The sequence below is a fragment of the Electrophorus electricus genome, chromosome 19, assembly GCF_013358815.1.
Source record: "Electrophorus electricus isolate fEleEle1 chromosome 19, fEleEle1.pri, whole genome shotgun sequence".
In the NCBI taxonomy this organism is placed as follows: Eukaryota; Metazoa; Chordata; class Actinopteri; order Gymnotiformes; family Gymnotidae; genus Electrophorus; species Electrophorus electricus.
Window position 1 is genome coordinate 99,188 of NC_049553.1, and position 26,650 is coordinate 125,837.

The 26,650-nt window shown below is 36.2% G+C and overlaps 12 pseudogenes; all 12 read right to left on the reverse strand.

Moving 5' to 3' along the window:
• Nucleotides 1-276: 276 nt before the first annotated feature.
• Nucleotides 277-395, reverse strand: LOC118240278 (annotated as a pseudogene).
• Nucleotides 396-3,227: 2,832 nt separating this feature from the next.
• On the reverse strand, nt 3,228-3,346 carry LOC118240280 (annotated as a pseudogene).
• A 1,590-nt stretch (nt 3,347-4,936) lies between these two features.
• LOC118240255 lies at nt 4,937-5,055 on the reverse strand (annotated as a pseudogene).
• A 571-nt stretch (nt 5,056-5,626) lies between these two features.
• LOC118240192 lies at nt 5,627-5,745 on the reverse strand (annotated as a pseudogene).
• Nucleotides 5,746-6,977: 1,232 nt separating this feature from the next.
• Nucleotides 6,978-7,096, reverse strand: LOC118240173 (annotated as a pseudogene).
• Nucleotides 7,097-14,248: 7,152 nt separating this feature from the next.
• On the reverse strand, nt 14,249-14,367 carry LOC118240330 (annotated as a pseudogene).
• Nucleotides 14,368-16,065: 1,698 nt separating this feature from the next.
• LOC118240331 lies at nt 16,066-16,184 on the reverse strand (annotated as a pseudogene).
• A 1,480-nt stretch (nt 16,185-17,664) lies between these two features.
• Nucleotides 17,665-17,783, reverse strand: LOC118240332 (annotated as a pseudogene).
• A 790-nt stretch (nt 17,784-18,573) lies between these two features.
• LOC118240178 lies at nt 18,574-18,692 on the reverse strand (annotated as a pseudogene).
• A 584-nt stretch (nt 18,693-19,276) lies between these two features.
• LOC118240246 lies at nt 19,277-19,395 on the reverse strand (annotated as a pseudogene).
• A 1,374-nt stretch (nt 19,396-20,769) lies between these two features.
• LOC118240247 lies at nt 20,770-20,888 on the reverse strand (annotated as a pseudogene).
• Nucleotides 20,889-22,481: 1,593 nt separating this feature from the next.
• Nucleotides 22,482-22,600, reverse strand: LOC118240248 (annotated as a pseudogene).
• Between the last annotated feature and the right edge of the window lie 4,050 nt (nt 22,601-26,650).

The window sequence follows — 26,650 nt, forward strand, 5'->3', positions numbered from 1 at the left end:
TCACTGCACTTCAAATTTGAGCATGATAGCTTGAACATAAATTAAAGGAATGCAATAAAATCTTAGAGCACCTGCTATTCCCTGGTGCAAAAAGATTTCTATTTAATCTATGCACTTCACATAGAAGCATGTCAGTTGCAGAGTAAATTAAAGTGATGCAACAAATACCTACAGCATCTGCTATTCCCAGGTGCTAACAGATAGTTTTTTTTATTAATCACTGCACTTCACATTTGAGCATGTCAGCTTGAAAGTAAATTAAAGTGATGCAAGAAAAGACTACAGCAGCTGGTATTCCTAGGTAGGGTCCCACCTCAGTACTATCCAGGTCCAAATTTGCTTAGTTTCAAAGGTCAGATGAGATTGGGCGTTCTCAAACTGGTGTGGCCGTAAGCCTAAACACTTACTCTAATTGCCTATTCATAGCAAATATGATCAAAGACCAATCTGACAATTTTTTTTATTTAATCACTGCACTTGACATTCTAGAATGTTAGCTTGAAAGTAAATTAAAATGATGCAATAAAAGCTTACAACATCTGGGATTCAGAGGCACTAACAGACAGATTTTTTATTAATCACTGCACTTCACATTCACGCATGTCAGTTGGAGAGTAAATTAAAGTGATGCAATAAAAACTTACAGCATCTGCTATTCCCAGGTGCTAACAGATAGTTTGATTTAATGATTCACTGCACTTCAAATTTGAGCCTGATAGCCTGAACATAAATTAAAGGGATGCAATAAAATCTTACAGCACCTGCTATTCCCTGGTGCAAAAAGATTTCTATTTAATCTGTGCACTTCAGATAGAAGCATGTCAGTTGCAGAGTAAATTAAAGTGATGCAACAAATACCTACAGCATCTGCTATTCCCAGGTGCTAACAGATAGTTTGATTTAATGATTCACTGCACTTCAAATTTGAGCATGATAGCTTGAACATAAATGAAAGTTATGCAACAAATACCTACAGCATCTGCTATTCCCAGTTGCTAACAGATAGTTTGATTTAATGATTCACTGCACTTCAAATTTGAGCATGATAGCTTGAACATAAATTAAAGGGATGCAATAAAATCTTACAGCACCTGCTATTCCCTGGTGCAAAAAGATTTCTATTTAATCTGTGCACTTCACATAGAAGCATGTCAGTTGCAGAGTAAATTAAAGTGATGCAACAAATACCTACAGCATCTGCTATTCCCAGGTGCTCAGAGATATTTTTTTTTATTAATCACTGCACTTCACATTTGAGCATGTCAGCTTGAAAGTAAATTAAAGTGATGCAAGAAAAGCCTACAGCAGCTGCTATTCCTAGGTAGGGTCCCACCTCAGTACTATCCAGATCCAAATTTGCTTAGCTTCAAAGGTCAGGTGAGATTGGGCGTTCTCAAACTGGTGTGGACGTAAGTCTTACACACTTACTCTAATTGCCTATTCATAGCAAATATGATCAAAGACCAATCTGAATTTTTTTCATTAATCACTGCACTTGACATTCTAGAATGTTAGCTTGAAAGTAACTTAAAATGATGTAATAAAAGCTTACAACATCTGGTATTCAGAGGCACTAACAGACAGATTTTTTATTAAGCACTGCACTTCACATTCACGCATGTCAGTTGGAGAGTAAATTAAAGTGATGCAATAAAAACTTACAGCATCTGCTATTCCCAGGTGCTAACAGATAGTTTGATTTAATGATTCACTGCACTTCAAATTTGAGCATGATAGCTTGAACATAAATTAAAGGAATGCAATAAAATCTTAGAGCACCTGCTATTCCCTGGGGCAAAAAGATTTCTATTTAATCTATGCACTTCACATAGAAGCATGACAGTTGCAGAGTAAATTAAAATGATGCAACAAATACCTACAGCATCTGCTATTCCCAGGTGCTAACAGATAGTTTGATTTAATGATTCACTGCACTTCAAATTTGAGCATGATAGCCTGAACATAAATTAAAGGGATGCAATAAAAACTTACAGCATCTGCTATTCCCAGGAGCTAACAGATAGTTTGATTTAATGATTCACTGCACTTCAAATTTGAGCATGATAGCCTGAACATAAATTAAAGTGATGCAACAAATACCTACAGCATCTACTATTCCCAGTTGCTAACAGATAGTTTGATTTAATGATTCACTGCACTTCAAATTTGAGCATGATAGCTTGAACATAAATTAAAGGGATGCAATAAAATCTTACAGCACCTGCTATTCCCTGGTGCAAAAGGATTTCTATTTAATCTGTGCACTTCACATAGAAGCATGTCAGTTGCAGAGTAAATTAAAGTGATGCAACAAATACCTACAGCATATGCTATTCCCAGGTGCTAACAGATAGTTTTTAGTATTAATCACTGCACTTCACATTTGAGCATGTCAGCTTGAAAGTAAATTAAAGTGATGCAAGAAAAGCATACAGCAGCTGCTATTCCCAGGTGCTAACAGATAGTTTTTTCTATTAATCAGTGCACTTCACATTTGAGCATGTCAGCTTGAATGTAAATTAAAGTGATGCAAGAAAAGCCTACAGCAGCTGGTATTCCTAGGTAGGGTCCCACCTCAATACTATCCAAGTCCAAATTTGCTTAGCTTCAAAGGTCAGATGAGATTGGGCGTTCTCAAACTAGTGTGGCCTTAAGCCTTAAACACTTACTCAAATTGCCTATTCATAGTAAATATGATCAAAGACCAATATGACAATTTTTTTTATTAATCACTGCACTTGATATTCTAGAATGTTAGCATGAAAGGAAAATAAAATGATGCAATAAAAGCTTAAAACATCTGGTATTCAGAGGCACTAACAGACAGATTTTTTATTAATCACTGCACTTCACATTCACGAATGTCAGTTGGAGAGTAAATTAAAGTGATGCAATAAAAACTTACAGCATCTGCTATTCGCACGTTCTAACAGATAGTTTGATTTTATGATTCACTGCACTTCAAATTTGAGCATGATAGCTTGAACATAAATTAAAGGAATGCAATAAAATCTTAGAGCACCTGCTATTCCCTGGTGCAAAAAGATTTCTATTTAATCTATGCACTTCACATAGAAGCATGTCAGTTGCAGAGTAAATTAAAGTGATGCAACAAATACCTACAGCATCTGCTATTCCCAGGTGCTAACAGATAGTTTTTTTTATTAATCACTGCACTTCACATTTGAGCATGTCAGCTTGAAAGTAAATTAAAGTGATGCAAGAAAAGACTACAGCAGCTGGTATTCCTAGGTAGGGTCCCACCTCAGTACTATCCAGGTCCAAATTTGCTTAGTTTCAAAGGTCAGATGAGATTGGGCGTTCTCAAACTGGTGTGGCCGTAAGCCTTAAACACTTACTCTAATTGCCTATTCATAGCAAATATGATCAAAGACCAATCTGACAATTTTTTTTATTTAATCACTGCACTTGACATTCTAGAATGTTAGCTTGAAAGTAAATTAAAATGATGCAATAAAAGCTTACAACATCTGGGATTCAGAGGCACTAACAGACAGATTTTTTATTAATCACTGCACTTCACATTCACGCTTGTCAGTTGGAGAGTAAATTAAAGTGATGCAATAAAAACTTACAGCATCTGCTATTCCCAGGTGCTAACAGATAGTTTGATTTAATGATTCACTGCACTTCAAATTTGAGCCTGATAGCCTGAACATAAATTAAAGGGATGCAATAAAATCTTACAGCACCTGCTATTCCCTGGTGCAAAAAGATTTCTATTTAATCTGTGCACTTCAGATAGAAGCATGTCAGTTGCAGAGTAAATTAAAGTGATGCAACAAATACCTACAGCATCTGCTATTCCCAGGTGCTAACAGATAGTTTGATTTAATGATTCACTGCACTTCAAATTTGAGCATGATAGCTTGAACATAAATGAAAGTGATGCAACAAATACCTACAGCATCTGCTATTCCCAGTTGCTAACAGATAGTTTGATTTAATGATTCACTGCACTTCAAATTTGAGCATGATAGCTTGAACATAAATTAAAGGGATGCAATAAAATCTTACAGCACCTGCTATTCCCTGGTGCAAAAAGATTTCTATTTAATCTGTGCACTTCACATAGAAGCATGTCAGTTGCAGAGTAAATTAAAGTGATGCAACAAATACCTACAGCATCTGCTATTCCCAGGTGCTCACAGATATTTTTTTTTATTAATCACTGCACTTCACATTTGAGCATGTCAGCTTGAAAGTAAATTAAAGTGATGCAAGAAAAGCCTACAGCAGCTGCTATTCCTAGGTAGGGTCCCACCTCAGTACTATCCAGATCCAAATTTGCTTAGCTTCAAAGGTCAGGTGAGATTGGGCGTTCTCAAACTGGTGTGGACGTAAGTCTTACACACTTACTCTAATTGCCTATTCATAGCAAATATGATCAAAGACCAATCTGAATTTTTTTCATTAATCACTGCACTTGACATTCTAGAATGTTAGCTTGAAAGTAACTTAAAATGATGCAATAAAAGATTACAACATCTGGTATTCAGAGGCACTAACAGACAGATTTTTTATTAAGCACTGCACTTCACATTCACGCATGTCAGTTGGAGAGTAAATTAAAGTGATGCAATAAAAACTTACAGCATCTGCTATTCCCAGGTGCTAACAGATAGTTTGATTTAATGATTCACTGCACTTCAAATTTGAGCATGATAGCTTGAACATAAATTAAAGGAATGCAATAAAATCTTAGAGCACCTGCTATTCCCTGGGGCAAAAAGATTTCTATTTAATCTATGCACTTCACATAGAAGCATGACAGTTGCAGAGTAAATTAAAATGATGCAACAAATACCTACAGCATCTGCTATTCCCAGGTGCTAACAGATAGTTTTTTCTATTAATCAGTGCACTTCACATTTGAGCATGTCAGCTTGAATGTAAATTAAAGTGATGCAAGAAAAGCCTACAGCAGCTGGTATTCCTAGGTAGGGTCCCACCTCAATACTATCCAAGTCCAAATTTGCTTAGCTTCAAAGGTCAGATGAGATTGGGCGTTCTCAAACTAGTGTGGCCGTAAGCCTTAAACACTTACTCAAATTGCCTATTCATAGTAAATATGATCAAAGACCAATATGACAATTTTTTTTATTAATCACTGCACTTGATATTCTAGAATGTTAGCATGAAAGGAAAATAAAATGATGCAATAAAAGCTTAAAACATCTGGTATTCAGAGGCACTAACAGACAGATTTTTTATTAATCACTGCACTTCACATTCACGAATGTCAGTTGGAGAGTAAATTAAAGTGATGCAATAAAAACTTACAGCATCTGCTATTCGCACATTCTAACAGATAGTTTGATTTTATGATTCACTGCACTTCAAATTTGAGCATGATAGCTTGAACATAAATTAAAGGAATGCAATAAAATCTTAGAGCACCTGCTATTCCCTGGTGCAAAAAGATTTCTATTTAATCTATGCACTTCACATAGAAGCATGTCAGTTGCAGAGTAAATTAAAGTGATGCAACAAATACCTACAGCATCTGCTATTCCCAGGTGCTAACAGATAGTTTTTTTTATTAATCACTGCACTTCACATTTGAGCATGTCAGCTTGAAAGTAAATTAAAGTGATGAAAGAAAAGCCTACAGCAGCTGGTATTCCTAGGTAGGGTCCCACCTCAGTACTATCCAGGTCCAAATTTGCTTAGTTTCAAAGGTCAGATGAGATTGGGCGTTCTCAAACTGGTGTGGCCGTAAGCCTTAAACACTTACTCTAATTGCCTATTCATAGCAAATATGATCAAAGACCAATCTGACAATTTTTTTTATTTAATCACTGCTCTTGACATTCTAGAATGTTAGCTTGAAAGTAACTTAAAATGATGCAATAAAAGCTTACAACATCTGGTATTCAGAGGCACTAACAGACAGATTTTTTATTAAGCACTGCACTTCACATTCACGCATGTCAGTTGGAGAGTAAATTAAAGTGATGCAATAAAAACTTACAGCATCTGCTATTCCCAGGTGCTAACAGATAGTTTGATTTAATGATTCACTGCACTTCAAATTTGAGCCTGATAGCCTGAACATAAATTAAAGGGATGCAATAAAATCTTACAGCACCTGCTATTCCCTGGTGCAAAAAGATTTCTATTTAATCTGTGCACTTCAGATAGAAGCATGTCAGTTGCAGAGTAAATTAAAGTGATGCAACAAATACCTACAGCATCTGCTATTCCCAGGTGCTAACAGATAGTTTGATTTAATGATTCACTGCACTTCAAATTTGAGCATGATAGCTTGAACATAAATGAAAGTGATGCAACAAATACCTACAGCATCTGCTATTCCCAGTTGCTAACAGATAGTTTGATTTAATGATTCACTGCACTTCAAATTTGAGCCTGATAGCCTGAACATAAATTAAAGTGATGCAATAAAATCTTACATCACCTGCTATTCCCTGGTGCAAAAAGATTTCTATTTAATCTGTGCACTTCAGATAGAAGCATGTCAGTTGCAGAGTAAATTAAAGTGATGCAACAAATACCTACAGCATCTGCTATTCCCAGGTGCTAACAGATAGTTTGATTTAATGATTCACTGCACTTCAAATTTGAGCATGATAGCTTGAACATAAATGAAAGTGATGCAACAAATACCTACAGCATCTGCTATTCCCAGTTGCTAACAGATAGTTTGATTTAATGATTCACTGCACTTCAAATTTGAGCATGATAGCTTGAACATAAATTAAAGGGATGCAATAAAATCTTACAGCACCTGCTATTCCCTGGTGCAAAAAGATTTCTTTTTAATCTGTGCACTTCACATAGAAGCATGTCAGTTGCAGAGTAAATTAAAGTGATGCAACAAATACCTACAGCATCTGCTATTCCCAGGTGCTAACAGATAGTTTTTTTTATTAATCACTGCACTTCACATTTGAGCATTTCAGCTTGAAAGTAAATTAAAGTGATGCAAGAAAAGCCTACAGCAGCTGGTATTCCTAGGTAGGGTCCCACCTCAGTACTATCCAGGTCCAAATTTGCTTAGTTTCAAAGGTCAGATGAGATTCGGCGTTCTCAAACTGGTGTGGCCGTAAGCCTTAAACACTTACTCTAATTGCCTATTCATAGCAAATATGATCAAAGACCAATCTGACAATTTTTTTTATTTAATCACTGCTCTTGACATTCTAGAATGTTAGCTTGAAAGTAACTTAAAATGATGCAATAAAAGCTTACAACATCTGGTATTCAGAGGCACTAACAGACAGATTTTTTATTAAGCACTGCACTTCACATTCACGCATGTCAGTTGGAGAGTAAATTAAAGTGATGCAATAAAAACTTACAGCATCTGCTATTCCCAGGTGCTAACAGATAGTTTGATTTAATGATTCACTGCACTTCAAATTTGAGCCTGATAGCCTGAACATAAATTAAAGGGATGCAATAAAATCTTACAGCACCTGCTATTCCCTGGTGCAAAAAGATTTCTATTTAATCTGTGCACTTCAGATAGAAGCATGTCAGTTGCAGAGTAAATTAAAGTGATGCAACAAATACCTACAGCATCTGCTATTCCCAGGTGCTAACAGATAGTTTGATTTAATGATTCACTGCACTTCAAATTTGAGCATGATAGCTTGAACATAAATGAAAGTGATGCAACAAATACCTACAGCATCTGCTATTCCCAGTTGCTAACAGATAGTTTGATTTAATGATTCACTGCACTTCAAATTTGAGCCTGATAGCCTGAACATAAATTAAAGTGATGCAATAAAATCTTACATCACCTGCTATTCCCTGGTGCAAAAAGATTTCTATTTAATCTGTGCACTTCAGATAGAAGCATGTCAGTTGCAGAGTAAATTAAAGTGATGCAACAAATACCTACAGCATCTGCTATTCCCAGGTGCTAACAGATAGTTTGATTTAATGATTCACTGCACTTCAAATTTGAGCATGATAGCTTGAACATAAATGAATGTGATGCAACAAATACCTACAGCATCTGCTATTCCCAGTTGCTAACAGATAGTTTGATTTAATGATTCACTGCACTTCAAATTTGAGCATGATAGCTTGAACATAAATTAAAGGGATGCAATAAAATCTTACAGCACCTGCTATTCCCTGGTGCAAAAAGATTTCTTTTTAATCTGTGCACTTCACATAGAAGCATGTCAGTTGCAGAGTAAATTAAAGTGATGCAACAAATACCTACAGCATCTGCTATTCCCAGGTGCTCACAGATATTTTTTTTTATTAATCACTGCACTTCACATTTGAGCATGTCAGCTTGAAAGTAAATTAAAGTGATGCAAGAAAAGCCTACAGCAGCTGCTATTCCTAGGTAGGGTCCCACCTCAGTACTATCCAGATCCAAATTTGCTTAGCTTCAAAGGTCAGGTGAGATTGGGCGTTCTCAAACTGGTGTGGACGTAAGTCTTACACACTTACTCTAATTGCCTATTCATAGCAAATATGATCAAAGACCAATCTGAATTTTTTTCATTAATCACTGCACTTGACATTCTAGAATGTTAGCTTGAAAGTAACTTAAAATGATGCAATAAAAGCTTACAACATCTGGTATTCAGAGGCACTAACAGACAGATTTTTTATTAAGCACTGCACTTCACATTCACGCATGTCAGTTGGAGAGTAAATTAAAGTGATGCAATAAAAACTTACAGCATCTGCTATTCCCAGGTGCTAACAGATAGTTTGATTTAATGATTCACTGCACTTCAAATTTGAGCATGATAGCTTGAACATAAATTAAAGGAATGCAATAAAATCTTAGAGCACCTGCTATTCCCTGGGGCAAAAAGATTTCTATTTAATCTATGCACTTCACATAGAAGCATGACAGTTGCAGAGTAAATTAAAGTGATGCAACAAATACCTACAGCATCTGCTATTCCCAGGTGCTAACAGATAGTTTTTTTTATTAATCACTGCACTTCACATTTGAGCATTTCAGCTTGAAAGTAAATTAAAGTGATGCAAGAAAAGCCTACAGCAGCTGCTATTCCTAGGTAGGGTCTCACCTCAATACTATCCAGGTCCAAATTTGCTTAGCTTCAAAGGTCAGATAATTGGGCGGTCTCAACCTGGTGTGGCCATAAGCCTTAAACACTTACTCAATTTGCCTATTCATAGCAAATATGATCAAAGACCAATCTGACAATTTTTTTTATTAATCACTGCACTTGACATTCTAGAATGTTAGCTTGAAAGTAAATTAAAATGATGCAATAAAAGCTTACAACATCTGGTATTCAGAGGCACTAACAGACAGGTTTTTTATTAATCACTGCACTTCACATTCACGCATGTCAGTTGGAGAGTAAATTAAAGTGATACAATAAAAACTTACAGCATCTGCTATTCCCAGGTGCTAACAGATAGTTTGATTTAATGATTCACTGCTCTTCAAATTTGAGCATGATACCTTGAACATAAATTAAAGGGATGCAATAATATCTTACAGCACCTGCTATTCCCTGGTGCAAAAAGATTTCTATTTAATCTGTGCACTTAACATAGAAGCATGTCAGTTGCAGAGTAAATTAAAGTGATGCAACAAATACCTACAGCATCTGCTATTCCCAGGTGCTAACAGATAGTTTGATTTAATGATTCACTGCACTTCAAATTTGAGCATGACAGCTTGAACATAATTTAAAGGGATGCAATAAAATCTTACAGCACCTGCTCTTCCCTGGTGCAAAAAGATTTCTATTTAATCTGTGCACTTCAGATAGAAGCATGTCAGTTGCAGAATAAATTAGAGTGATGCAACAAATACCTACAGCATCTGCTATTCCCAGGTGCTCACAGATAGTTTTTTTTATTAATCACTGCACTTCACATTTGAGCATGTCAGCTTGAAAGTAAATTAAAGTGATGCAAGAAAAGCCTACAGCAGCTGCTATTCCTAGGTAGGGTCCCACCTCAGTACTATCCAGATCCAAATTTGCTTAGCTTCAAAGGTCAGGTGAGATTGGGCGTTCTCAAACTGGTGTGGCTGTAAGTCTTAAACACTTACTCAAATTGCCTATTCATAGCAAATATGATCAAAGACCAATCTGGATTTTTTTTATTAATCACTGCACTTGACATTCTAGAATGTTAGCTTGAAAGTAACTTAAAATGATGCAATAAAAGCTTACAACATCTGGTATTCAGAGGCACTAACAGACAGATTTTTTATTAATCACTGCACTTCACATTCACTCATGTCAGTTGCAGAGCAAATTAAAGTGATGCAACAAATACCTACAGCATCTGCTATTCCCAGGTGCTAACAGATAGTTTGATTTAATGATTCACTGCACTTCAAATTTGAGCATGATAGCTTGAACATAAATTAAAGTGATGCAACAAATACCTACAGCATCTGCTATTCCCAGTTGCTAACAGATAGTTTGATTTAATGATTCACTGCACTTCAAATTTGAGCATTATAGCTTGAACATAAATTAAAGGGATGCAATAAAATCTTACAGCACCTGCTCTTCCCTGGTGCACAAAGATTTCTATTTAATCACTGCACTTAACATTTGAGCATGTCAGCTTGAAAGTAAATTAAAGTGATGCAAGAAAAGCCTACAGCAGTTGCTATTCCCAGGTGCTAACAGATAGTTTTTTCTATTAATCACTGCTCTTCACATTTGAGCATGTCAGCTTGAAAGTAAATTAAAGTGATACAAGAAAAGCCTACAGCAGCTGCTATTCCTAGGTAGGGTCCCACCTCAGTACTATCCAGATCCAAATTTGCTTAGCTTCAAAGGTCAGGTGAGATTGGGCGTTCTCAACCTGGTGTGGCCATAAGCCTTAAACACTTACTCAATTTGCCTATTCATAGCAAATATGATCATAGACCAATCTGACAATTTTTTTTATTAATCACTGCACTTGACATTCTAGAATGTTAGCTTGAAAGTAAATTAAAATGATGCAATAAAAGCTTACAACATCTGGGATTCAGAGGCACTAACAGACAGGTTTTTTATTAATCACTGCACTTCACATTCACGCATGTCAGTTGGAGAGTAAATTAAAGTGATACAATAAAAACTTACAGCATCTGCTATTCCCAGGTGCTAACAGATAGTTTGATTTAATGATTCACTGCACTTCAAATTTGAGCATGATACCTTGAACATAAATTAAAGGGATGCAATAATATCTTACAGCACCTGCTATTCCCTGGTGCAAAAAGATTTCTATTTAATCTGTGCACTTAACATAGAAGCATGTCAGTTGCAGAGTAAATTAAAGTGATGCAACAAATACCTACAGCATCTGCTATTCCCAGGTGCTAACAGATAGTTTGATTTAATGATTCACTGCACTTCAAATTTGAGCAGGACAGCTTGAACATAATTTAAAGGGATGCAATAAAATCTTACAGCACCTGCTCTTCCCTGGTGCAAAAAGATTTCTATTTAATCTGTGCACTTCAGATAGAAGCATGTCAGTTGCAGAATAAATTAGAGTGATGCAACAAATACCTACAGCATCTGCTATTCCCAGGTGCTCACAGATAGTTTTTTTTATTAATCACTGCACTTCACATTTGAGCATGTCAGCTTGAAAGTAAATTAAAGTGATGCAAGAAAAGCCTACAGCAGCTGCTATTCCTAGGTAGGGTCCCACCTCAGTACTATCCAGATCCAAATTTGCTTAGCTTCAAAGGTCAGGTGAGATTGGGCTTTCTCAAACTGGTGTGGCTGTAAGTCTTAAACACTTACTCAAATTGCCTATTCATAGCAAATATGATCAAAGACCAATCTGGATTTTTTTTATTAATCACTGCACTTGACATTCTAGAATGTTAGCTTGAAAGTAACTTAAAATGATGCAATAAAAGCTTACAACATCTGGTATTCAGAGGCACTAACAGACAGATTTTTTATTAATCACTGCACTTCACATTCACGCATGTCAGTTGCAGAGCAAATTAAAGTGATGCAACAAATACCTACAGCATCTGCTATTCCCAGGTGCTAACAGATAGTTTGATTTAATGATTCACTGCACTTCAAATTTGAGCATGATAGCTTGAACATAAATTAAAGTGATGCAACAAATACCTACAGCATCTGCTATTCCCAGTTGCTAACAGATAGTTTGATTTAATGATTCACTGCACTTCAAATTTGAGCATTATAGCTTGAACATAAATTAAAGGGATGCAATAAAATCTTACAGCACCTGCTCTTCCCTGGTGCACAAAGATTTCTATTTAATCACTGCACTTAACATTTGAGCATGTCAGCTTGAAAGTAAATTAAAGTGATGCAAGAAAAGCCTACAGCACTTGTTATTCCCAGGTGCTAACAGATAGTTTTTTCTATTAATCACTGCACTTCACATTTGAGCATGTCAGCTTGAAAGTAAATTAAAGTGATGCAAGAAAAGCCTACAGCAGCTGCTATTCCTAGGTAGGGTCCCACCTCAGTACTATCCAGATCCAAATTTGCTTAGCTTCAAAGGTCAGGTGAGATTGGGCGTTCTCAAACTGGTGTGGCTGTAAGTCTTAAACACTTACTCAAATTGCCTATTCATAGCAAATATGATCAAAGACCAATCTGGATTTTTTTTATTAATCACTGCACTTGACATTCTAGAATGTTAGCTTGAAAGTAACTTAAAATGATGCAATAAAAGCTTACAACATCTGGTATTCAGAGGCACTAACAGACAGATTTTTTATTAATCACTGCACTTCACATTCACGCATGTCAGTTGCAGAGCAAATTAAAGTGATGCAACAAATACCTACAGCATCTGCTATTCCCAGGTGCTAACAGATAGTTTGATTTAATGATTCACTGCACTTCAAATTTGAGCATGATAGCTTGAACATAAATTAAAGTGATGCAACAAATACCTACAGCATCTGCTATTCCCAGTTGCTAACAGATAGTTTGATTTAATGATTCACTGCACTTCAAATTTGAGCATTATAGCTTGAACATAAATTAAAGGGATGCAATAAAATCTTACAGCACCTGCTCTTCCCTGGTGCACAAAGATTTCTATTTAATCACTGCACTTAACATTTGAGCATGTCAGCTTGAAAGTAAATTAAAGTGATGCAAGAAAAGCCTACAGCAGTTGTTATTCCCAGGTGCTAACAGATAGTTTTTTCTATTAATCACTGCACTTCACATTTGAGCATGTCAGCTTGAAAGTAAATTAAAGTGATGCAAGAAAAGCCTACAGCAGCTGCTATTCCTAGGTAGGGTCCCACCTCAGTACTATCCAGATCCAAATTTGCTTAGCTTCAAAGGTCAGGTGAGATTGGGCGTTCTCAAACTGGTGTGGCTGTAAGTCTTAAACACTTACTCAAATTGCCTATTCATAGCAAATATGATCAAAGACCAATCTGGATTTTTTTTATTAATCACTGCACTTGACATTCTAGAATGTTAGCTTGAAAGTAACTTAAAATGATGCAATAAAAGCTTACAACATCTGGTATTCAGAGGCACTAACAGACAGATTTTTTATTAATCACTGCACTTCACATTCACGCATGTCAGTTGCAGAGCAAATTAAAGTGATGCAACAAATACCTACAGCATCTGCTATTCCCAGGTGCTAACAGATAGTTTGATTTAATGATTCACTGCACTTCAAATTTGAGCATGATAGCTTGAACATAAATTAAAGTGATGCAACAAATACCTACAGCATCTGCTATTCCCAGTTGCTAACAGATAGTTTGATTTAATGATTCACTGCACTTCAAATTTGAGCATGATAGCTTGAACATAAATTAAAGGGATGCAATAAAATCTTACAGCACCTGCTATTCCCTGGTGCAAAAAGATTTCTATTTAATCTGTGCACTTCACATAGAAGCATGTCAGTTGCAGAGCAAATTAAAGTGATGCAACAAATACTTACAGCATCTGCTATTCCCAGGTGCTAACAGATAGTTTGATTTAATGATTCACTGCACTTCAAATTTGAGCATGATAGCTTGAACATAAATTAAAGTGATACAATAAAATCTTACAGCACCTGCTCTTCCCTGGTGCAAAAAGATTTCTATTTAATCACTGCACTTCACATTTGAGCATGTCAGCTTGAAAGTAAATTAAAGTGATGCAAGTAAAGCCTACAGCAGCTGCTATTCCCAGGTGCTAACAGATAGTTTTTTCTATTAATCAGTGCACTTCACATTTGAGCATGTCAGCTTGAATGTAAATTAAAGTGATGCAAGAAAAGCCTACAGCAGCTGGTATTCCTAGGTAGGGTCCCACCTCAGTACTATCCAAGTCCAAATTTGCTTAGCTTCAAAGGTCAGATGAGATTGGGCGTTCTCAAACTAGTGTGGCCGTAAGCCTTAAACACTTACTCAAATTGCCTATTCATAGTAAATATGATCAAAGACCAATATGACAATTTTTTTTATTAATCACTGCACTTGATATTCTAGAATGTTAGCATGAAAGGAAAATAAAATGATGCAATAAAAGCTTAAAACATCTGGTATTCAGAGGCACTAACAGACAGATTTTTTATTAATCACTGCACTTCACATTCACGAATGTCAGTTGGAGAGTAATTTAAAGTAATGCAATAAAAACTTACAGCATCTGCTATTCCCAGGTGCTAACAGATATTTTGATTTAATGATTCACTGCACTTCAAATTTGAGCCTGATAGCCTGAACATAAATTAAAGGCATGCAATAAAATCTTACAGCACCTGCTATTCCCTGGTGCAAAAAGATTTCTATTTAATCTGTGCACTTCAGATAGAAGCATGTCAGTTGCAGAGTAAATTAAAGTGATGCAACAAATACCTACAGCATCTGCTATTCCCAGGTGCTAACAGATAGTTTTTTTTATTAATCACTGCACTTCACATTTGAGCATTTCAGCTTGAAAGTAAATTAAAGTGATGCAAGAAAAGCCTACAGCAGCTGCTACTCCTAGGTAGGGTCCCACCTCAGTACTATCCAGGTCCAAATTTAATTAGCTTCAAAGGTAAGAGGAGATTGGCCGTTCTCAACCTGGTGTGGCCGTAAGCCTTAAACACTTACTCTAATTGCGTATTCATAGCAAATATGATCAAAGACCAATCTGACAATTTTTTTTATTTAATCACTGCACTTGACATTCTAGAATGTTAGCTTGAAAGTAAATTAAAATGATGCAATAAAAGCTTACAACATCTGGGATTCAGAGGCACTAACAGACAGATTTGTTATTAATCACTGCACTTCACATTCACGCATGTCAGTTGGAGAGTAAATTAAAGTGATGCAATAAAAACTTACAGCATCTGCTATTCCCAGGTGCTAACAGATAGTTTGATTTAATGATTCACTGCTCTTCAAATTTGAGCATGATAGCTTGAACATAAATTAAAGGGATGCAATAAAATCTTACAGCACCTGCTATTCCCTGGTGCAAAAAGATTTCTATTTAATCTGTGCACTTCACATAGAAGCATGTCAGTTGCAGAGCAAATTAAAGTGATGCAACAAATACCTACAGCATCTGCTATTCCCAGGTGCTAACAGATATTTTGATTTAATGATTCACTGCACTTCAAATTTGAGCCTGATAGCCTGAACATAAATTAAAGGCATGCAATAAAATCTTACAGCACCTGCTATTCCCTGGTGCAAAAAGATTTCTATTTAATCTGTGCACTTCAGATAGAAGCATGTCAGTTGCAGAGTAAATTAAAGTGATGCAACAAATACCTACAGCATCTGCTATTCCCAGTTGCTAACAGATAGTTTGATTTAATGATTCACTGCACTTCAAATTTGAGCATGATAGCTTGAACATAAATTAAAGGGATGCAATAAAATCTTACAGCACCTGCTCTTCCCTGGTGCAAAAAGATTTCTATTTAATCACTGCACTTCACATTTGAGCATGTCAGCTTGAAAGTAAATTAAAGTGATGCAAGAAAAGCCTACAGCAGCTGCTATTCCCAGGTGCTAACAGATAGTTTTTTCTATTAATCAGTGCACTTCACATTTGAGCATATCAGCTTGAATGTAAATTAAAGTGATGCAAGAAAAGCCTACAGCAGCTGGTATTCCTAGGTAGGGTCCCACCTCAGTACTATCCAAGTCCAAATTTGCTTAGCTTCAAAGGTCAGATGAGATTGGGCGTTCTCAAACTAGTGTGGCCGTAAGCATTAAACACTTACTCAAATTGCCTATTCATAGTAAATATGATCAAAGACCAATATGACAATTTTTTTTATTAATCACTGCACTTGACATTCTAGAATGTTAGCTTGAAAGTAACTTAAAATGATGCAATAAAAGCTTAAAACATCTGGTATTCAGAGGCACTAACAGACAGATTTTTTATTAATCACTGCACTTCACATTCACGAATGTCAGTTGGAGAGTAATTTAAAGTGATGCAATAAAAACTTACAGCATCTGCTATTCCCAGGTGCTAACAGATAGTTTGATTTAATGATTCACTGCACTTCAAATTTGAGCCTGATAGCCTGAACATAAATTAAAGGGATGCAATAAAATCTTACAGCACCTGCTATTCCCTGGTGCAAAAAGATTTCTATTTAATCTGTGCACTTCAGATAGAAGCATGTCAGTTGCAGAGTAAATTAAAGTGATGCAACAAATACCTACAGCATCTGCTATTCCCAGGTGCTAACAGATAGTTTTTTTTATTAATCACTGCACTTCACATTTGAGCATTTCAGCTTGAAAGTAAATTAAAGTGATGCAAGAAAAGCCTACAGCAGCTGCTACTCCTAGGTAGGGTCCCACCTCAGTACTATCCAGGTCCAAATTTACTTAGCTTCAAAGGTCAGATGAGATTGGGCGTTCTCAACCTGGTGTGGCCGTAAGCCTTAAACACTTACTCTAATTGCGTATTCATAGCAAATATGATCAAAGACCAATCTGACAATTTTTTTTATTTAATCACTGCACTTGACATTCTAGAATGTTAGCTTGAAAGTAAATTAAAATGATGCAATAAAAGCTTACAACATCTGGGATTCAGAGGCACTAACAGACAGATTTGTTATTAATCACTGCACATCACATTCACGCATGTCAGTTGGAGAGTAAATTAAAGTGATGCAATAAAAACTTACAGCATCTGCTATTCCCAGGTGCTAACAGATAGTTTGATTTAATGATTCACTGCTCTTCAAATTTGAGCATGATAGCTTGAACATAAATTAAAGGGATGCAATAAAATCTTACAGCACCTGCTATTCCCTGGTGCAAAAATATTTCTATTTAATCTGTGCACTTCACATAGAAGCATGTCAGTTGCAGAGCAAATTAAAGTGATGCAACAAATACCTACAGCATCTGCTATTCCCAGGTGCTAACAGATAGTCTGATTTAATGATTCACTGCACTTCAAATTTGAGCATGATAGCTTGAACATAAATTAAAGGGATGCAATAAAATCTTACAGCACCTGCTCTTCCCTGGTGCAAAAAGATTTCTATTTAATCACTGCACTTCACATTTGAGCATGTCAGCTTGAAAGTAAATTAAAGTGATGCAAGAAAAGCCTACAGCAGCTGCTATTCCCAGGTGCTAACAGATAGTTTTTTCTATTAATCAGTGCACTTCACATTTGAGCATGTCAGCTTGAATGTAAATTAAAGTGATGCAAGAAAAGCCTACAGCAGCTGGTATTCCTAGGTAGGGTCCCACCTCAGTACTATCCAAGTCCAAATTTGCTTAGCTTCAAAGGTCAGATGAGATTGGGCGTTCTCAAACTAGTGTGGCCGTAAGCCTTAAACACTTACTCTAATTGCGTATTCATAGCAAATATGATCAAAGACCAATCTGACAATTTTTTTAATTTAATCACTGCACTTGACATTCTAGAATGTTAGCTTGACAGTAAATTAAAATGATGCAATAAAAGCTTACAACATCTGGTATTCAGAGGCACTAACAGACAGATTTGTTATTAATCACTGAACTTCACATTCACGCATTTCAGTTGGAGAGTAAATTAAAGTGATGCAATAAAAACTTACAGCATCTGCTATTCCCAGGTGCTAACAGATAGTTTGATTTAATGATTCACTGCTCTTCAAATTTGAGCATGATAGCTTGAACATAAATTAAAGGGATGCAATAAAATCTTACAGCACCTGCTATTCCCTGGTGCAAAAAGATTTCTATTTAATCTGTGCACTTCACATAGAAGCATGTCAGTTGCAGAGCAAATTAAAGTGATGCAACAAATACCTACAGCATCTGCTATTCCCAGTTGCTAACAGATAGTTTGATTTAATGATTCACTGCACTTCAAATTTGAGCATGATAGCTTGAACATAAATTAAAGGGATGCATTAAAATCTTACAGCACCTGCTCTTCCCTGGTGCAAAAAGATTTCTATTTAATCACTGCACTTCACATTTGAGCATGTCAGCTTGAAAGTAAATTAAAGTGATGCAAGAAAAGCCTACAGCAGCTGCTATTCCCAGGTGCTAACAGATAGTTTTTTCTATTAATCAGTGCACTTCACATTTGAGCATGTCAGCTTGAATGTAAATTAAAGTGATGCAAGAAAAGCCTACAGCAGCTGGTATTCCTAGGTAGGCTCCCACCTCAGTACTATCCAAGTCCAAATTTGCTTATCTTCAAAGGTCAGATGAGACTGGGCGTTCTCAAACTAGTGTGGCCGTAAGCCTTAAACACTTACTCAAATTGCCTATTCATAGTAAATATGATCAAAGACCAATATGACAATTTTTTTTATTAATCACTGCACTTGACATTCTAGAATGTTAGCTTGAAAGTAACTTAAAATGATGCAATAAAAGCTTAAAACATCTGGTATTCAGAGGCACTAACAGACAGATTTGTTATTAATCACTGCACTTCACATTCACGCATGTCAGTTGGAGAGTAAATTAAAGTGATGCAATAAAAACTTACAGCATCTGCTATTCCCAGGTGCTAACAGATAGTTTGATTTAATGATTCACTGCTCTTCAAATTTGAGCATGATAGCTTGAACATAAATTAAAGGGATGCAATAAAATCTTACAGCACCTGCTCTTCCCTGGTGCAAAAAGATTTCTATTTAATCACTGCACTTCACATTTGAGCATGTCAGCTTGAAAGTAAATTAAAGTGATGCAAGAAAAGCCTACAGCAGCTGCTATTCCCAGGTGCTAGTCCCAGGTGCTAACAGATAGTTTTTTCTATTAATCAGTGTACTTCACATTTGAGCATGTCAGCTTGAATGTAAATTAAAGTGATGCAAGAAAAGCCTACAGCAGCTGGTATTCCTAGGTAGGGTCCCACATCAGTACTATCCAAGTCCAAATTTGCTTAGCTTCAAAGGTCAGATGAGATTGGGCGTTCTCAAACTAGTGTGGCCGTAAGCCTTAAACACTTACTCAAATTGCCTATTCATAGTAAATATGATCAAAGACCAATATGACAATTTTTTTTATTAATCACTGCACTTGACATTCTAGAATGTTAGCTTGAAAGTAACTTAAAATGATGCAATAAAAGCTTAAAACATCTGGTATTCAGAGGCACTAACAGACAGATTTTTTATTAATCACTGCACTTCACATTCACGAATGTCAGGTGGAGAGTAATTTAAAGTGATGCAATAAAAACTTACAGCATCTGCTATTCCCAGGTGCTAACAGATAGTTTGATTTAATGATTCACTGCACTTCAAATTTGAGCCTGATAGCCTGAACATAAATTAAAGGGATGCAATAAAATCTTACAGCACCTGCTATTCCCTGGTGCAAAAAGATTTCTATTTAATCTGTGCACTTCAGATAGAAGCATGTCAGTTGCAGAGTAAATTAAAGTGATGCAACAAATACCTACAGCATCTGCTATTCCCAGGTGCTAACAGATAGTTTTTTTTATTAATCACTGCACTTCACATTTGAGCATTTCAGCTTGAAAGTAAATTAAAGTGATGCAAGAAAAGCCTACAGCAGCTGCTACTCCTAGGTAGGGTCCCACCTCAGTACTATCCAGGTCCAAATTTACTTAGCTTCAAAGGTCAGATGAGATTGGGCGTTCTCAACCTGGTGTGGCCGTAAGCCTTAATCACTTACTCTAATTGCGTATTCATAGCAAATATGATCAAAGACCAATCTGACAATTTTTTTTATTTAATCACTGCACTTGACATTCTAGAATGTTAGCTTGAAAGTAAATTAAAATGATGCAATAAAAGCTTACAACATCTGGGATTCAGAGGCACTAACAGACAGATTTGTTATTAATCACTGCACTTCACATTCACGCATGTCATTTGGAGAGTAAATTAAAGTGATGCAATAAAAACTTACAGCATCTGCTATTCCCAGGTGCTAACAGATAGTTTGATTTAATGATTCACTGCTCTTCAAATTTGAGCATGATAGCTTGAACATAAATTAAAGTGATGCAACAAATACCTACAGCATCTGCTATTCCCAGTTGCTAACAGATAGTTTGATTTAATGATTCACTGCACTTCAAATTTGAGCATGATAGCTTGAACATAAATTAAAGGGATGCAATAAAATCTTACAGCACCTGCTCTTCCCTGGTGCAAAAAGATTTCTATTTAATCACTGCACTTCACATTTGAGCATGTCAGCTTGAAAGTAAATTAAAGTGATGCAAGAAAAGCCTACAGCAGCTGCTATTCCCAGGTGCTAACAGATAGTTTTTTCTATTAATCAGTGCACTTCACATTTGAGCATGTCAGCTTGAATGTAAATTAAAGTGATGCAAGAAAAGCCTACAGCAGCTGGTATTCCTAGGTAGGGTCCCACATCAGTACTATCCAAGTCCAAATTTGCTTAGCTTCAAAGGTCAGATGAGATTGGGCGTTCTCAAACTAGTGTGGCCGTAAGCCTTAAACACTTACTCAAATTGCCTATTCATAGTAAATATGATCAAAGACCAATATGACAATTTTTTTTATTAATCACTGCACTTGACATTCTAGAATGTTAGCTTGAAAGTAACTTAAAATGATGCAATAAAAGCTTAAAACATCTGGTATTCAGAGGCACTAACAGACAGATTTTTTATTAATCACTGCACTTCACATTCACGAATGTCAGTTGGAGAGTAATTTAAAGTGATGCAATAAAAACTTACAGCATCTGCTATTCCCAGGTGCTAACAGATAGTTTGATTTAATGATTCACTGCACTTCAAATTTGAGCCTGATAGCCTGAACATAAATTAAAGGGATGCAATAAAATCTTACAGCACCTGCTATTCCCTGGTGCAAAAAGATTTCTATTTAATCTGTGCACTTCAGATAGAAGCATGTCAGTTGCAGAGTAAATTAAAGTGATGCAACAAATACCTACAGCATCTGCTATTCCCAGGTGCTAACAGATAGTTTTTTTTTATTAATCACTGCACTTCACATTTGAGCATTTCAGCTTGAAAGTAAATTAAAGTGATGCAAGAAAAGCCTACAGCAGCTGCTACTCCTAGGTAGGGTCCCACCTCAGTACTATCCAGGTCCAAATTTACTTAGCTTCAAAGGTCAGATGAGATTGGGCGTTCTCAACCTGGTGTGGCCGTAAGCCTTAAGCACTTACTCTAATTGCGTATGCATAGCAAATATGATCAAAGACCAATCTGACAATTTTTTTTATTTAATCACTGCACTTGACATTCTAGAATGTTAGCTTGAAAGTAAATTAAAATGATGCAATAAAAGCTTACAACATCTGGGATTCAGAGGCACTAACAGACAGATTTGTTATTAATCACTGCACTTCACATTCACGCATGTCATTTGGAGAGTAAATTAAAGTGATGCAATAAAAACTTACAGCATCTGCTATTCCCAGGTGCTAACAGATAGTTTGATTTAATGATTCACTGCTCTTCAAATTTGAGCATGATAGCTTGAACATAAATTAAAGGGATGCAATAAAATCTTACAGCACCTGCTATTCCCTGGTGCAAAAAGATTTCTATTTAATCTGTGCACTTCACATAGAAGCATGTCAGTTGCAGAGCAAATTAAAGGGATGCAACAAATACCTACAGCATCTGCTATTCCCAGGTGCTAACAGATAGTTTGATTTAATGATTCACTGCACTTCAAATTTGAGCATGATAGCTTGAACATAAATTAAAGTGATGCAACAAATACCTACAGCATCTGCTATTCCCAGTTGCTAACAGATAGTTTGATTTAATGATTCACTGCACTTCAAATTTGAGCATGATAGCTTGAACATAAATTAAAGGGATGCAATAAAATCTTACAGCACCTGCTCTTCCCTGGTGCAAAAAGATTTCTATTTAATCACTGCACTTCACATTTGAGCATGTCAGCTTGAAAGTAAATTAAAGTGATGCAAGAAAAGCCTACAGCAGCTGCTATTCCCAGGTGCTAACAGATAGTTTTTTCTATTAATCAGTGCACTTCACATTTGAGCATGTCAGCTTGAATGTAAATTAAAGTGATGCAAGAAAAGCCTACAGCAGCTGGTATTCCTAGGTAGGGTCCCACATCAGTACTATCCAAGTCCAAATTTGCTTAGCTTCAAAGGTCAGATGAGATTGGGCGTTCTCAAACTAGTGTGGCCGTAAGCCTTAAACACTTACTCAAATTGCCTATTCATAGTAAATATGATCAAAGACCAATATGACAATTTTTTTTATTAATCACTGCACTTGACATTCTAGAATGTTAGCTTGAAAGTAACTTAAAATGATGCAATAAAAGCTTAAAACATCTGGTATTCAGAGGCACTAACAGACAGATTTTTTATTAATCACTGCACTTCACATTCACGAATGTCAGTTGGAGAGTAATTTAAAGTGATGCAATAAAAACTTACAGCATCTGCTATTCCCAGGTGCTAACAGATAGTTTGATTTAATGATTCACTGCACTTCAAATTTGAGCCTGATAGCCTGAACATAAATTAAAGGGATGCAATAAAATCTTACAGCACCTGCTATTCCCTGGTGCAAAAAGATTTCTATTTAATCTGTGCACTTCAGATAGAAGCATGTCAGTTGCAGAGTAAATTAAAGTGATGCAACAAATACCTACAGCATCTGCTATTCCCAGGTGCTAACAGATAGTTTTTTTTTATTAATCACTGCACTTCACATTTGAGCATTTCAGCTTGAAAGTAAATTAAAGTGATGCAAGAAAAGCCTACAGCAGCTGCTACTCCTAGGTAGGGTCCCACCTCAGTACTATCCAGGTCCAAATTTACTTAGCTTCAAAGGTCAGATGAGATTGGGCGTTCTCAACCTGGTGTGGCCGTAAGCCTTAAGCACTTACTCTAATTGCGTATGCATAGCAAATATGATCAAAGACCAATCTGACAATTTTTTTTATTTAATCACTGCACTTGACATTCTAGAATGTTAGCTTGAAAGTAAATTAAAATGATGCAATAAAAGCTTACAACATCTGGGATTCAGAGGCACTAACAGACAGATTTGTTATTAATCACTGCACTTCACATTCACGCATGTCATTTGGAGAGTAAATTAAAGTGATGCAATAAAAACTTACAGCATCTGCTATTCCCAGGTGCTAACAGATAGTTTGATTTAATGATTCACTGCTCTTCAAATTTGAGCATGATAGCTTGAACATAAATTAAAGGGATGCAATAAAATCTTACAGCACCTGCTATTCCCTGGTGCAAAAAGATTTCTATTTAATCTGTGCACTTCACATAGAAGCATGTCAGTTGCAGAGCAAATTAAAGTGATGCAACAAATACCTACAGCATCTGCTATTCCCAGGTGCTAACAGATAGTTTGATTTAATGATTCACTGCACTTCAAATTTGAGCATGATAGCTTGAACATAAATTAAAGTGATGCAACAAATACCTACAGCATCTGCTATTCCCAGTTGCTAACAGATAGTTTGATTTAATGATTCACTGCACTTCAAATTTGAGCATGATAGCTTGAACATAAATTAAAGGGATGCAATAAAATCTTACAGCACCTGCTCTTCCCTGGTGCAAAAAGATTTCTATTTAATCACTGCACTTCACATTTGAGCATGTCAGCTTGAAAGTAAATTAAAGTGATGCAAGAAAAGCCTACAGCAGCTGCTATTCCCAGGTGCTAACAGATAGTTTTTTCTATTAATCAGTGCACTTCACATTTGAGCATGTCAGCTTGAATGTAAATTAAAGTGATGCAAGAAAAGCCTACAGCAGCTGGTATTCCTAGGTAGGGTCCCACATCAGTACTATCCAAGTCCAAATTTGCTTAGCTTCAAAGGTCAGATGAGATTGGGCATTCTCAAAGTAGTGTGGCCGTAAGCCTTAAACACTTACTCAAATTGCCTATTCATAGTAAATATGATCAAAGACCAATATGACAATTTTTTTTATTAATCACTGCACTTGACATTCTAGAATGTTAGCTTGAAAGTAACTTAAAATGATGCAATAAAAGCTTAAAACATCTGGTATTCAGAGGCACTAACAGACAGATTTTTTATTAATCACTGCACTTCACATTCACGAATGTCAGTTGGAGAGTAATTTAAAGTGATGCAATAAAAACTTACAGCATCTGCTATTCCCAGGTGCTAACAGATAGTTTGATTTAATGATTCACTGCACTTCAAATTTGAGCCTGATAGCCTGAACATAAATTAAAGGGATGCAATAAAATCTTACAGCACCTGCTATTCCCTGGTGCAAAAAGATTTCTATTTAATCTGTGCACTTCAGATAGAAGCATGTCAGTTGCAGAGTAAATTAAAGTGATGCAACAAATACCTACAGCATCTGCTATTCCCAGGTGCTAACAGATAGTTTTTTTTATTAATCACTGCACTTCACATTTGAGCATTTCAGCTTGAAAGTAAATTAAAGTGATGCAAGAAAAGCCTACAGCAGCTGCTACTCCTAGGTAGGGTCCCACCTCAGTACTATCCAGGTCCAAATTTACTTAGCTTCAAAGGTCAGATGAGATTGGGCGTTCTCAACCTGGTGTGGCCGTAAGCCTTAATCACTTACTCTAATTGCGTATTCATAGCAAATATGATCAAAGACCAATCTGACAATTTTTTTTATTTAATCACTGCACTTGACATTCTAGAATGTTAGCTTGAAAGTAAATTAAAATGATGCAATAAAAGCTTACAACATCTGGGATTCAGAGTCACTAACAGACAGATTTGTTATTAATCACTGCACTTCACATTCACGCATGTCAGTTGGAGAGTAAATTAAAGTGATGCAATAAAAACTTACAGCATCTGCTATTCCCAGGTGCTAACAGATAGTCTGATTTAATGATTCACTGCTCTTCAAATTTGAGCATGATAGCTTGAACATAAATTAAAGGGATGCAATAAAATCTTACAGCACCTGCTATTCCCTGGTGCAAAAAGATTTCTATTTAATCTGTGCACTTCACATAGAAGCATGTCAGTTGCAGAGCAAATTAAAGTGATGCAACAAATACCTACAGCATCTGCTATTCCCAGGTGCTAACAGATAGTTTGATTTAATGATTCACTGCACTTCAAATTTGAGCATGATAGCTTGAACATAATTTAAAGTGATGCAACAAATACCTACAGCATCTGCTATTCCCAGTTGCTAACAGATAGTTTGATTTAATGATTCACTGCACTTCAAATTTGAGCATGATAGCTTGAACATAAATTAAAGGGATGCAATAAAATCTTACAGCACCTGCTCTTCCCTGGTGCAAAAAGATTTCTATTTAATCACTGCACTTCACATTTGAGCATGTCAGCTTGAAAGTAAATTAAAGTGATGCAAGAAAATCCTACAGCAGCTGCTATTCCCAGGTGCTAACAGATAGTTTGATTTAATGATTCACTGCACTTCAAATTTGAGCATGATAGCTTGAACATAAATTAAAGGGATGCAATAAAATCTTACAGCACCTGTTATTCCCTGGTGCAAAAGGATTTCTATTTAATCTGTGCACTTCACATAGAAGCATGTCAGTTGCAGAGTAAATTAAAGTGATGCAACAAATACCTACAGCATACGCTATTCCCAGGTGCTAACAGATAGTTTTTAGTATTAATCACTGCACTTCACATTTGAGCATGTCAGCTTGAAAGTAAATTAAAGTGATGCAAGAAAAGCCTACAGCAGCTGCTATTCCCAGGTGCTAACAGATAGTTTTTTTTATTAATCACTGCACTTCACATTTGAGCATTTCAGCTTGAAAGTAAATTAAAGTGATGCAAGAAAAGCCTACAGCAGCTGCTACTCCTAGGTAGGGTCCCACCTCAGTACTATCCAGGTCCAAATTTACTTAGCTTCAAAGGTCAGATGAGATTGGGCGTTCTCAACCTGGTGTGGCCGTAAGCCTTAATCACTTACTCTAATTGCGTATTCATAGCAAATATGATCAAAGACCAATCTGACAATTTTTTTTATTTAATCACTGCACTTGACATTCTAGAATGTTAGCTTGAAAGTAAATTAAAATGATGCAATAAAAGCTTACAACATCTGGGATTCAGAGGCACTAACAGACAGATTTGTTATTAATCACTGCACTTCACATTCACGAATGTCAGTTGGAGAGTAAATTAAAGTGATGCAACAAATACCTACAGCATCTGCTATTCCCAGGTGCTAACAGATAGTTTGATTTAATGATTC